At 32.7% G+C, this 12500-nt stretch overlaps 1 protein-coding gene across 13 annotated transcripts in view; it reads right to left on the bottom strand.

Moving 5' to 3' along the window:
- Positions 1–12500, bottom strand: part of LOC128250805 (uncharacterized) — a 151735-nt gene that overhangs the window by 40300 nt on the left and 98935 nt on the right. For 4 of the 13 annotated variants that reach the window (XR_016238177.1, XR_016238175.1, XR_016238181.1 and 1 more), the window contains one exon: positions 9549–9615. The exons of 1 other annotated variant lie outside the window; for it this stretch is intronic. The gene's annotated coding sequence lies outside the window, so the exon portion shown is untranslated. Of the gene's footprint in view, positions 1–1578; positions 2004–3782; positions 3845–9548; positions 9616–12500 lie in introns of those variants that run through there. 8 more of the 13 variants (XR_016238172.1, XR_016238171.1, XR_016238186.1 and 5 more) reach the window with 4 other exon arrangements.

Below are 12500 nucleotides of genomic sequence, written 5' to 3'. Positions count from 1 at the left end.
TCAGCTTTTCGAAACTTATTATGGCTGCGTTTGATTCTCGCTGCAACTGAAATACAAGTGGAAGAATTCTAAAAGATGTAAAGAAACCGAACGAAAAAGAAAGAAAAGATAAGAAAAAAAAACACGGAAAATACAACCAAAAAATAAATACAAACTAACATTTCTTACAGAACTCCATATTCTCTGATGATTTCTTCTGTATAATATCAGGGTCTATATTTATCTGCAGATTATAGTCGTAATGAGAATTTTCTGAAGGAAACCTCTGTGGTTAATTGCTAGTTCTGTTCTCAGATCATGTATTAGACTCCCTGAAATAACAGTGAGTCGTCGACAGCAGCGTTTTCACACTTCCTCACGAAATGATACAAACTATCTCAGTAAAGCGAAGCAAGATTATCTTAAAGGCGACGAGCGTGCGCAATTTGCGGTGAATCTAACCACATTTAATACATATGTATGAAAAAATAACAAACGTTACGAATATTCTTCGTTGATATCATAATTTTATCAATCGTTGATAGCTTTACCTTCTTTTTTTATTCTCTTTCTTTTTTTTTTTTACTAAGATCGATCAGTAATAGGCATTATACATTCAGTGCAATTGATGCCAACTCCAACATTAATTCCACGTTTTATAGATACACATGAATATCTTTAAAACACATTGCCTAATTGTACAACGAAACACGAGGAATGGAAAAAGACTCTTCGCATATTCAACGGAATGGTACAAGTTATTTGAATAATATGGGACTGTATATTTAAGCAATATTTTGCGGACATTATTTTCATGAAATATGTAAATTTTATTTAGTACTTGAACACGTATGAATTCCTATGAAATTTTGCAAATTGTACCTAGAATTCTGTTTAAAGAAGTAAAACACGAAATTAGTGAATTTTAGCAATATTGCACTTAAAACGAAATTTTGATATTTCATTTGAACAGAAGTTGGAATTTCATAATGTAAGAGGTTAAAACGGTATTATAAAAAAAATATCTATTCTTTTAACGTATTTTTATGCTACATTAATTTATACATATAAATATATTATTTTATTAACATTTTATTAAAAATCGCGTATTACATGGCACAAATTAGCTAGTTTCTCTGTTGCTTAGACCCCAAAACACTAGCAAAGATTATTGACTTAATACACGGAATAGCAAACAGCATTATGTAATGAAATGCATCATCTTCCCAGGAATTTCGTCTGGTTTATATATTCCTATTAATTCACTGCATCAATATCTACAATAGGCATAAGAACCATGTTGTTTCCTAAACTGCAGAGAAAGTGTCTTTTCTTTATGATTATTGCACACGATCAGTTCTATTTTGTTATCTAGATAAGCACCACCAATGCTTAGGTTTTATGTCGCATTCATCAGACTTATCTATTGTTATTCCTTAGAATATAGAATTGACGTATTGGTGGTAACGTTCTCTTTTCTCTTTAACAACGACCCTAAATTAACTGCAAAATAATCCATAAGGCTGTAGAGGAAACGCAATTTATTATTCGCATTATTACCCTAGCTAGAGGAAGGAGAAAAGTTCAATTCAGTAGATGTCTCGTAGATTTTTTTTATTTCTATAATACTTTTGTTTGTTTGTTTTTTCCGAATTTGTTTGCCGCCAGAAAAGGTTTTCAATGTTTGTTGTTAACAATCAACAAGGGCATTTTATTCTGCACAGGGTTAAGTAACGTAGTAAATAGCTCACATTCCTTTATCTTATTTCCATTATGTAAAGCCTAGATGGCGCGAAATGGCAGAATCGTACCTGCGCTGGATAAAATGCGTAGCAGCATCCTGCCCGCCCGCCTTTATGTTCTGAGTTCAAATTCTGCCGTAATCAACTGAGCATTTAATCCTTTCGGGGTAGATGAAATAAGTCACGATTGAAAATTGATGTTTTATTCACTCGACCAGCTCCGTCTTCAAAAGTTTCACGCTTTGTGCGTGACATCTGCAAAAAGTTATTTCAATGTAATCACTGTAAATTTTGGGCGAATGATGATGCCCGTATCGATATTGAAATATATATCCTAACTAAATACTCATTTCATGGTGAACGATATATGTATATGTGTGAGGTCTGAGATTGTATACACACACATATATATATACATATATAACTAGGAAACCAATTTCTCTGTATACAAATGCTTTCAATCTGTCGACAGTTCTCTGATAGACATATTTTTGCAAATGTGAGACGAGATATATCACATATCAGTACTTTTTCATCTATATCATACATATATACACACCACATATGTTCGCCTCAAGATAGCAACGTTTTACAACTACACTAGTCGCTAGACATTGTCAATTTGAGTTTTCATAGTAATAAGAACAGTAACAGAAATAATAATATAGGCACATGTATGTCTACCTGTGCATATAGGTGTGTTTTCTTGTACCTGTCTGTAGCTTATGATTTACTTATACATATGAGACATAATTAATATACATTTATGCATATCTAGACATTTTTCTTTGCTTCTATCGCTCTCCCACTCTCTCTTTCAATTTCTTTCTCTCTCATTCTCTCTCTCTATATATATATGTATATATTTTTATATATAACGTTGATCACTAACGTGGACATTCAATGTGCTAGAAATAGATCACATCTTGTGTCTATTAAGACCTAAATTGTTCTCAAAACGAAATTTAGCGGAATGCTGGTAATTAATCGATATTAATTAATATATGATTTTTTACCCTATATTTTATTATATATATATATATTCAAAAATATACACACTAATAATTTAGGTATGTAATAGCAAAGAAACTATATAGAACTAGAGTGTGAGAGAAAGAGAGAGAGAATGACATAGAGAGAAAGATAGCAGGGATGAAAAATGATGGAGAAATAGAAGGTCAGAATTATAGTAACAGGAGACATATATATATATATATATATATATATATATATATATATATATATATATATATATATATATATATATATATATATATATATATATATATATATATATATATATATATATATATATATATATATATATATATATATATATATATATATATATTCATAACTATACCTAGAGTTTAATAGTAAACACGTTTCTCTCAATGTGTACATAATATATGTAAACAATGGAAACGAAGCTACGACAAATAAAAGTGGAGAAACAACGTGTGATGTATTTTATATTTAGTGTCTATAGAAGACGATGAATACCTCGTCGTACAAATCATACAAACCAACACAATATGCCAATAAAAATAGATTATATATTAAATATTAAATATAATATATATTCTGCAGAGAAATGTCACTTCAACTTTTCCGTATATATTTTACGATATTAATATATATTACTCAGAAATATGAATATAGGTATGTTAGAAATTAAACCTATCTATCTATCTATCTATTTATCTGGGTATTTATCTTTCACTCTCTCTTTTTGTGTGTGTATCTATATATGTATATATATATATACATACACACGTCATATATATATATGTATGTATATATATATATATATATATATATATATATATATATATATATATATATATATATATATATATATATATATATATATATATATATATATATATATATGTATGTATATATATATATATATATATATATATATATATATGTGTGTGTGTGTGTGTGCGTGTGTGTGTGTATACGATATGCCCATATGACACATGCGTGACACACGCAAACACACATAACATACACACCCGTCACACACATACACTAAAAGAATAGGAAATAAACTACCGTACAGCCTTTAAGTATTTTTGATTTGTTCCTGCATGAGTCCATGTATGTAAAGGGTGTGCCTACCAAAAACAAATATATGTATAATACTCATCCACTGGCAAAGAGAAGCGGAACAAATGACAATAGGTGAGCTGTAATATGAGTTTGTACATATTAGACACATTGCTATTTTCAGATATTTGAATAGGAATTTATCTAAATTTTAAAGATGACACCGCATATATGTATAAATCACATTTACGTTGACATTTGCTGTAGAAACATCTGATTTTCAAGAATCTAAATATACAGAAACGGACATATTGGCTGTAGTATTTTTGATATATTTTTTCGTATAATTATATCTAAGTATTTACATGGAAATTTTCAAACAATAAATCAAGAAAGAACAATGCATAACAGCTGATAAATGTATATATATATATATATATATATATATATATACATACACACAAAGGAGCTTCTTCAGTATCCGCCTATCTGCACACACGACTTTGGTCGGCCAGTGAGTGCAGTGGAAGGTAGCTTTTGAAGGTACAACACAATGAGACTGTACCTGCAACGATATACTTTGGAGACAAACCTCTTACTACAGGACCACGTGATGCACTGCACGGTGCATTTTAAGCATTTTAACCCCTGCAATGTCCATTCCTCTTCTCGCATAACCTCGGCCGATTTGTTCGAAAAAATGACACAGATGTCGAGATTGATAGAAGCTTGGGTGGAATATAAGAACCTATTCCTTTTCTGCTCTAAGCACAAGGCCCCAAATTTTGGGGGACGGTGCCAGTCGATTAGATCCACCCAAGTATGCAACTGGTACTTAATATATCGACATTCGACAGGATGAAAAACAAAGTCGTCCTCGGCGGAATTTGAACTCAGAACGTAAAGACAGACGAAATATTGCTAAGCATTTCGCACGACGTGCTAACGTTTCTGCCAGCTCGCTGCCTCCGCGAAAAACCTATTCTAGCAGAGGTTTGGCACTATAATTTTCGTCCCAGAATGTATAAAATTCAAAGTTGACCATATCAGAATATGAACACTTAGTAACAGAAAGATAGACAATTTACCGCATTACTATTTATAGGAAACTTTAACGAATCTGAAGGAGGGTTCCCAAATATATATATATGTGTGTGTGTGTTTTAATGTGTTCCGTTTTAGTAAATTCAGTTTATGTCTTATTCTTATAACATTGGCATAATTGACTATCTCCCACCCTCAAAATTACTGGCCCTCTACCAAAAATTCCAAACCATTATTATATCATAGCTGTTAAATTGAATTATTCTTCTTCATTCTGGCACATTTGCGAAAGTTTGAACGAATAAATATTTCCAATAAATTTATGAAATATATTTCTAATTTCTATCAGAGAGTCCTTTTCTAAATTTTTATTTTTAATATGAATCTCCACATTTTGAGCATTTACAAATGCAATTATTTACACTTAGCAAATATTGAAATTTTTTGAATGACGCTTCGGCTTCGCGACTTAGATTTTCGTTCCAATACAAGAGTATTTCGGAAATTCAAGTGCATTTAAAAAACGCAACACACTTTTACACACGTCTTCCTCTTTTTTTACTTTTCATCTCTCTCTCGTCATATATCTATATTATCTACCTATCAATCTAACTACGTTTTCGATGCAATTATGTGTACATGGAAAATATCTACAAACCGATGCTAGAAACATGTACAGGTAAACATTATATATATACTCCTAAAAATTTATTATTATTTTTCTATATGTTTTCATTATATGATTTATATCGAAATTACACATGCGTATGTATAATATATAATCATATGAAATAGATATATATTCTTTACGTATATGCGCGTGTTTGTATGTGTTTTCATTTATCTCTATATTTGTGTGTAGGTGTGAGTGCTCGTGTATGTGGGTATTTATACTGAGAGAAGTGTGTGTGTGTGTGTGGTATGAGCGATGAATATATCATTCAATATATCCATATTTGGTTTTGTAACTACTCTCATATATATACAGTCATAGAGAGATGAGAGAGAGAGAGAGAGAGAGAGAGAGAGAAATATATAGATATATGTAGACATTTCTGGGCATGTGTGTGCACGTTTGTGTGCGTGTGTGAGTGCGCGCGTTGCAATGGGGTTTATATGCTACCTTCGACGCATAGCTCTGATGGAAGAAAACTGCTTTAGTTGTTGGAGAAGAGCATTAGAACCCGAACTATGATTTATAGAAGCGAATTTGCGTTCTAGAACTGGCAGAATCCTTAGCACAGACGACAAGCTCGGCGCAATTTTTATCCAGCTCTTTGTATTCTAAGTTCAAAATCCGCCGAGACCAACTTTGCTTCCCACCCTTTTTGGGGGTTCGATGACATTATCTACCACTCAATTACTAGAGTTGAATTAATTGACTTGACCCATCAACGCCTGCTAAAATATTGGTGGCCTTGTGGCAAAATATAAAACTACTATTTGAAATACCATCAATATCTGTTTTTCTTTCTTCTTCTGCAGTATTCTCATTCTTTTATTTTGTAATTAAGAGTATCACAGCTCTCACTTATTAATGTGATTGGTTTGCGTTTTAATATGTGTTACCGTTTTTCTGGTATTAATAACTTGCTTAAGATAGGCATGGAGATTAACTTTCCCAAAAATGTTCTTTCATCCGTGTGTAGTAGGCTGTCTGCTGCTAAAATTGTTAAGAATTCCGATGTCTGTGCTTGGATTAATTCTGTTATCTCTTTTTCTCTAATTAACATGGTATTAATAATAATTTGTCTTTCCTCTCTTGTTTATTATTGTTAATTTGGCGTGTTTTGCAATGCCACTGAATATGACGTAATACTTGAAACACTGTCTGTACTTGTTAACCCTCTGCAGAGAACACTTTGTTGTTATTCGTAAACAAAAGACAGATAAATGTCTTCTCCTAAAAATTTTGTATTTGAACTTTAGAAGACAAAAAAGTGCAGAGAAGGTGAGATGGTGAGATATTATTCCTGTTGTATTGGATACAGTTTATATAAATCTCGGTTCAATATGAACTACAGGTACATCACAAATTACAACGTTTCGAGTTACCACTTTTTCCACTTTATGTCATTATTTTTTAAGAATTGAAATTAATAAAATGTTTCCACTTCAGTTCAATTATTTTCAACTATACGTCGATGGCAGCGAACTTATTTAAAAGCGCCCATATTTAAAAATAATAAAAAAAACAGATAGAATCCAATACTCAAATGGAAGATCAAATCAAATACATTTGAACATATTTACAAACCGTTATTTAAATCAGATATAAGGTAAAAGGAAATTTTAATATCTATTTTCGTCTCACGCCCTATTTAAAGCTAAGTCGCATACCTTGAGACAAAATACCGACGTAAGTTGAACTGACTTTTTATTTCGTTACTTATTCATCATCTACTTGCGTACCATGTTTTATAATCTCCGCAGCAAACGTATCCAGAATCAACGAGTGAGGATACATGTGGTCAAAATTCTTCTGCTAATCAATCATTCTTACATTTTCTGTGTCGTATCTTCTACATATTTTAACACTGGTTTGGCAGCACCCGCTTATGCGGGGGGGGGGGAGGTTATTGAGACGAACTAATCTTTGTATTTTTTCTTCTTTTTCTATTTCAATGTGAGAGTCTGTGTTAAATATTTCACCAAGAGGTTCAAGATTTCTTTACTTCATGATGTATGTAACAAATATGTACACACCCCACGCACACACACTCACACGTATATATACATATATATACCACCACACCAACCCACATATAAACATATATATGTATATATATATATATATATATATATATATATATATATATATATATATATATATATATATATATATATATATATATATATGCATACATACACACACACACACACATATATATATATATATATGTGTGTGTCTGTGTCTGTGCGTGCGTGTGTGTGATGATTGCCTCTGTGTGTGTGTGTGTTTATACATATATATGAATTGTCTGTTAGATGCGTTTTTTGTTGTTTTGAAAATCCTTCTCCGCCGCTCCAGTAATTTAACTGTCCAAACTCTTTTCGAAATGGCATTGCATTGGTTTCTATTTTGATCATGTTTCATTCCTCCCCCACGCCCTACCAGACTGGCCAAATTCGTTTCGGGCTGTTGTCGAAATATCTATTCCGTTCCATGAAGCGTTGTCAGTTTTAATTATTATTGCATTCGTTGTAATTTATCTCGGATCTCTTGTTTTCAACATTTATTTACAGATTTTTTTTTCCTCTACATTGCGACTGTATACGTCTGTTGTGTATCTCCTGCTAACTATTTCTTATTTATGACGTATCGCTTCCTTTAGTTTCTGTCTTTTCTCTCCATAACCTTCGCGTGGAATTTCATATTAACGCAGATTTAGATAATAATATTGAGACATCAGTCACCATCCATTTCTGGCTGCGCTGATTGTTGCATATATTATTTAGAATCCTGAGGTGATCAGGATTCCGATATTCTTTTTTTCTTTATAAGCTTTGCATACTGTGTATACCTCCCTTCCTTTTCATTGTAGCCGTGTATACTTACTTCATTTTTTGTATCTATTTATGTTATTTCATTTCATGTAAACCCCTGTACTGTGTCTATTTTCTTTTGTCACCCTCACTTTTCGCCCTGGTGGCAAATAAATGAAGCCATTATGTCATAGTTGACCATTCCATGTGTCGGGCTGTTTTTCTTTGGAGCTTGTCAGCCTTCCACCTCAAAGCTATACGTCCCCGGCGCTGGTACGGACATATCCGCTGTCCCCCACCAGATCAACCTTCCAGGCCTTTATTCTCATTCGATGCGGCTGGAAGAAGCCACGTAACAGGACCGGCACCAGATAGCTGGGCGTGTCTAGGTATCTCCGGAGGCACAATGTCACCTTGAAGGGAAGGTAGCGAGCTGGCAGGGTCTTTAGCACGCCGGGCGAAATTCTTATCGGTATTTCGTTTGTCTTTATGTTCTGAGTTCAAATTCCTTCGTGGTTGACTTTGCCTTTCATCATTTCGGGTTCGATAAATTAAGAACTAGTTGCGTACTGGTGTCGATGTTATCGACTGGTCTCCCCGCAAAAAAAAAAAAAATTCCGAGCGTTGTGCATATAGTAGAAAAGAATGTCACATTGAAGGATAAAAAGGGGCTAGTATATGTTTGTGTGTCTGTGTTTGTCCCCCCAACGTCGCTTGACAGCTGATGCTGGTGTGTTTACGTCCCCGTAAACTAGTGGTTCGGCAAAAGAGACCGATAGAATAAGTACTAGGCTTACACAGAATAAGTCCTGGGGTCGATTTGCTCGACTAAAAGCGGTGCTCTAGCATGGCCGCAATCAATTGATTGAAATAACTACAAGAATAAAACGAACATATATATATATATATATATATATATATATATATATATATATATATTTATATATATATATATACGTACATATATACATATATACATACGTACATTTGTATATACATAAACATATACTTATAGGTATATATATATATATAGGTATCCATATATACATATACCCACTTATGTATACATAGTTAGATACACGTTTACATACTTGCATCTACACATGCACACTTACACACACACAAATACATAAATAGATCCATACATACACATATACATACACGCATGCATACACATCGTAATGATCATCATCATATTTATACAGTTATTGACCACGACCTCATCGAGATAAATTTGTTTACCTGTAAATATGTGATGTGTTTATGCCATCAGTAAAGAACATGGTCGCCAGTTAAGTTGAACAGCTACCTGAAATATTGTGAAGAATTAGCTGAACTGCGGTAAATATTGGACAAACGTCAAAAATAATATATTAGAATGTTGCGTCAAGTAAGATGATATGCCAAGATGGTGCTTTTGTTGTACATTATGCATGGGGATAGAGATGGTGAGAAACCTCCAAGGAAAAAAATGGAGACAAATGGCTCTTTGTTATGATTATCTCCTCTTTGCTTTCGCCTGAGATAACTCGTTTTGTTTGTCTTTTGATATTTTGGGTGTTTGTTGTTTTCTTGTGTTTTTAATTCTTTGTCTTTCAAAGATTTCTCCGTATGTTTAGCTCAGAGAAAACAGACAGATACACACAGACACACTCACACAGACCCACACACACACACACATATGCATATATACACACGCACGTATAAATATATATATACATACGTACATATATATACGTATGCATATACACTTTTGTTGTATGCATATATATATATATATATATATATATATATATATACATATATATATATATATATACGTATGTATATAGATATATAGATATATACATATATATAAACACTGGAAATCTCAGTCCCAGATTTGTCATTATGTAGAAATATAATAAAATAAAATAATGAGGAAAATAAGAATAAACAGATAATGAAAATAAGTAAATAATGATAACAACAACAACAACAACAACAACAACAACAACAACAATAATAATAATAATAATAATAATAATAATAATAATAATAATAATAATAATAATAATAATAATAAATCTTTATTTCCATAAGAGGATTACTTCTAAATCTATTTTAGTCTGTATTTTTACCAATTCTTTACTTATCAGAAAAGAATTTCAAAAATATATAAAGAAACGTAAGAAAACAAAAAATGACAATCGAAGAGAATAACAAAAGCAAACACAATGGCAAGAACATCAGCATCATCACCATCTTCGTCAGCATCGAGAACAACCAGATAAACAACAACAGCAACAACAGCATCAACAGCATCAACGACAAAGACTAAAACTAAAAGGAGGAATCTTAAAAGACATCCTACATTCACACACACGTGCGCACTCCTTAAAAATTATATAATCTTTTATTGCAGGTATTTTCTTTCTATTGTTTTGCCATTATGTTTGTTTTTTTATCACCACCAACATCATCAGCATCATCATCATTTTCTTCGTGCTTTTGTTTCAGTTTTTCTATTTTTCCCCTCTTTCTTTTTTTTTTTTTGTTTTTTGGAATCAGCCATAAAAAATATCTGCCTGAGAGGACGAAAAACCTGAGGCGCTTCTCGTTTCTATTTTGTTTGATTAAATGTGGCTTAGTCACGATTCGATTTCTTGGCTAAGTTCAAATAGAATGTTTAAAACTGGACTACTCCTCCTTAACAGATAAACGAAAGATAATAGGAGACCAAAAAGAAAAAGAGAAAAACACAACAAAATCCATCGTAAAACGAAATTAATTTCTTGAAAAAAAATGTATAGATACAAAATGCATGAGATAAAAAAAATATTAGAAAGGAAGCAAAAATTAAAATACGTAAATTGAAAGCATTTTCAGGAGAAATAATTCTAAGATTATATAAACCATCAATGGCTGTAGCTATCTGAGAAAACAAGTTACAAACTGCCGTGCGAAAAAAATCAAAGAATGAAACAAAGTAATGTGAAACTTGTGGACTGCCCTCAAATGCCAAAAAAGAAAAACAAAAATCAAACTAACGCCACGGTTTTACATTAGTGAATGTGACCACTATTAGTAGTCGGCCAAATAAATAAATATATAAATAAAAGGACTACTACTGATACTACTACTACAGCTATTGCTACTGCTGCTGCTATAACTGCTGCCGATTCTATCGCGGTTGTTATGATGTGTCGCATCCTTACGATTAATATTGCAATACGAAGCTGTTTCCACATCTATGTGTATGCTTATGCCTGCTTCTTCTATGATTTTACATCCATCCATCGCACAATGAATGGAAAGATCGATCGGTGCAGTGTCAGAAAGATAAAGGTTTTTCTTCGGTATATATAGATAGAGAAAATAAACACGAAGCTTTAAAAAAAGAATTATGAGTCTATACGATCAACTAAATTCTTGATGATGGCAGCTTAACCTGGCAGTGACCGAATAACGGAAACTAATATAAAAGAATTCATGTTTATTTTGTTGCTCGTGGCTAAATTTTATTAGTAGTAGCGTAATACCATATTTAGATTGTCAGACGAAACGCCGTGTCACATTCATTTTCCTTGTGTTGCGTTTATTTTGTATGCGATCGGAGTCTATGAACCGGAACTCCGTCACTTACGACGACGAATATTCCAGTTGATCCGATCAATGGAACAGATTGCTCGTGACATTAACGTGTACATGGCTGAGCACTTCACAGACACGTGTTACATTAATGAGTTCTCAGGAATATTCAGTGTGACACAGAATGTGATAAGACATGACCCTACGAAGTACGGGTACTTCATTTGTGTCAGCTGAGTGGAATTGAGCAGCGTGGAATAAAGTGTCTTGCTCAACAACACAATGCACCGCCAGGAATCGAAGTCACAATCATACAATTCTCAGGTGCCATTCAGGCACCAGCCTTCACCTCTGAACTATGAATTAATTATAGAAAGGTGGACATAACCAACAGCACACGTCTTACACAACTTCAGTAATGATGTATAGACAATATAGAGAATTTTTATTTGTCTCTAAATATGTCCATGTTACATGCAATTTCTCCGAATTTTTCTCCTTTAATCAACCTACAATATAAACGTCCACATTGATGAAATCTCTCCTTCATACTACAAAAAATGCACAAAATCTTCGACCCATCCCGATTGTGTTGTTTTCTCAAATTATTCGCACAGATATATC

Source organism: Octopus bimaculoides, chromosome 24 (genome assembly GCF_046866305.1).
Source record: "Octopus bimaculoides isolate indiv1 chromosome 24, ASM4686630v1, whole genome shotgun sequence".
Lineage (NCBI taxonomy): Eukaryota > Metazoa > Mollusca > Cephalopoda > Octopoda > Octopodidae > Octopus > Octopus bimaculoides.
The sequence above is the reverse complement of the archived record's forward strand: the minus strand, read 5'-3'. Positions and strand labels throughout refer to the sequence as shown.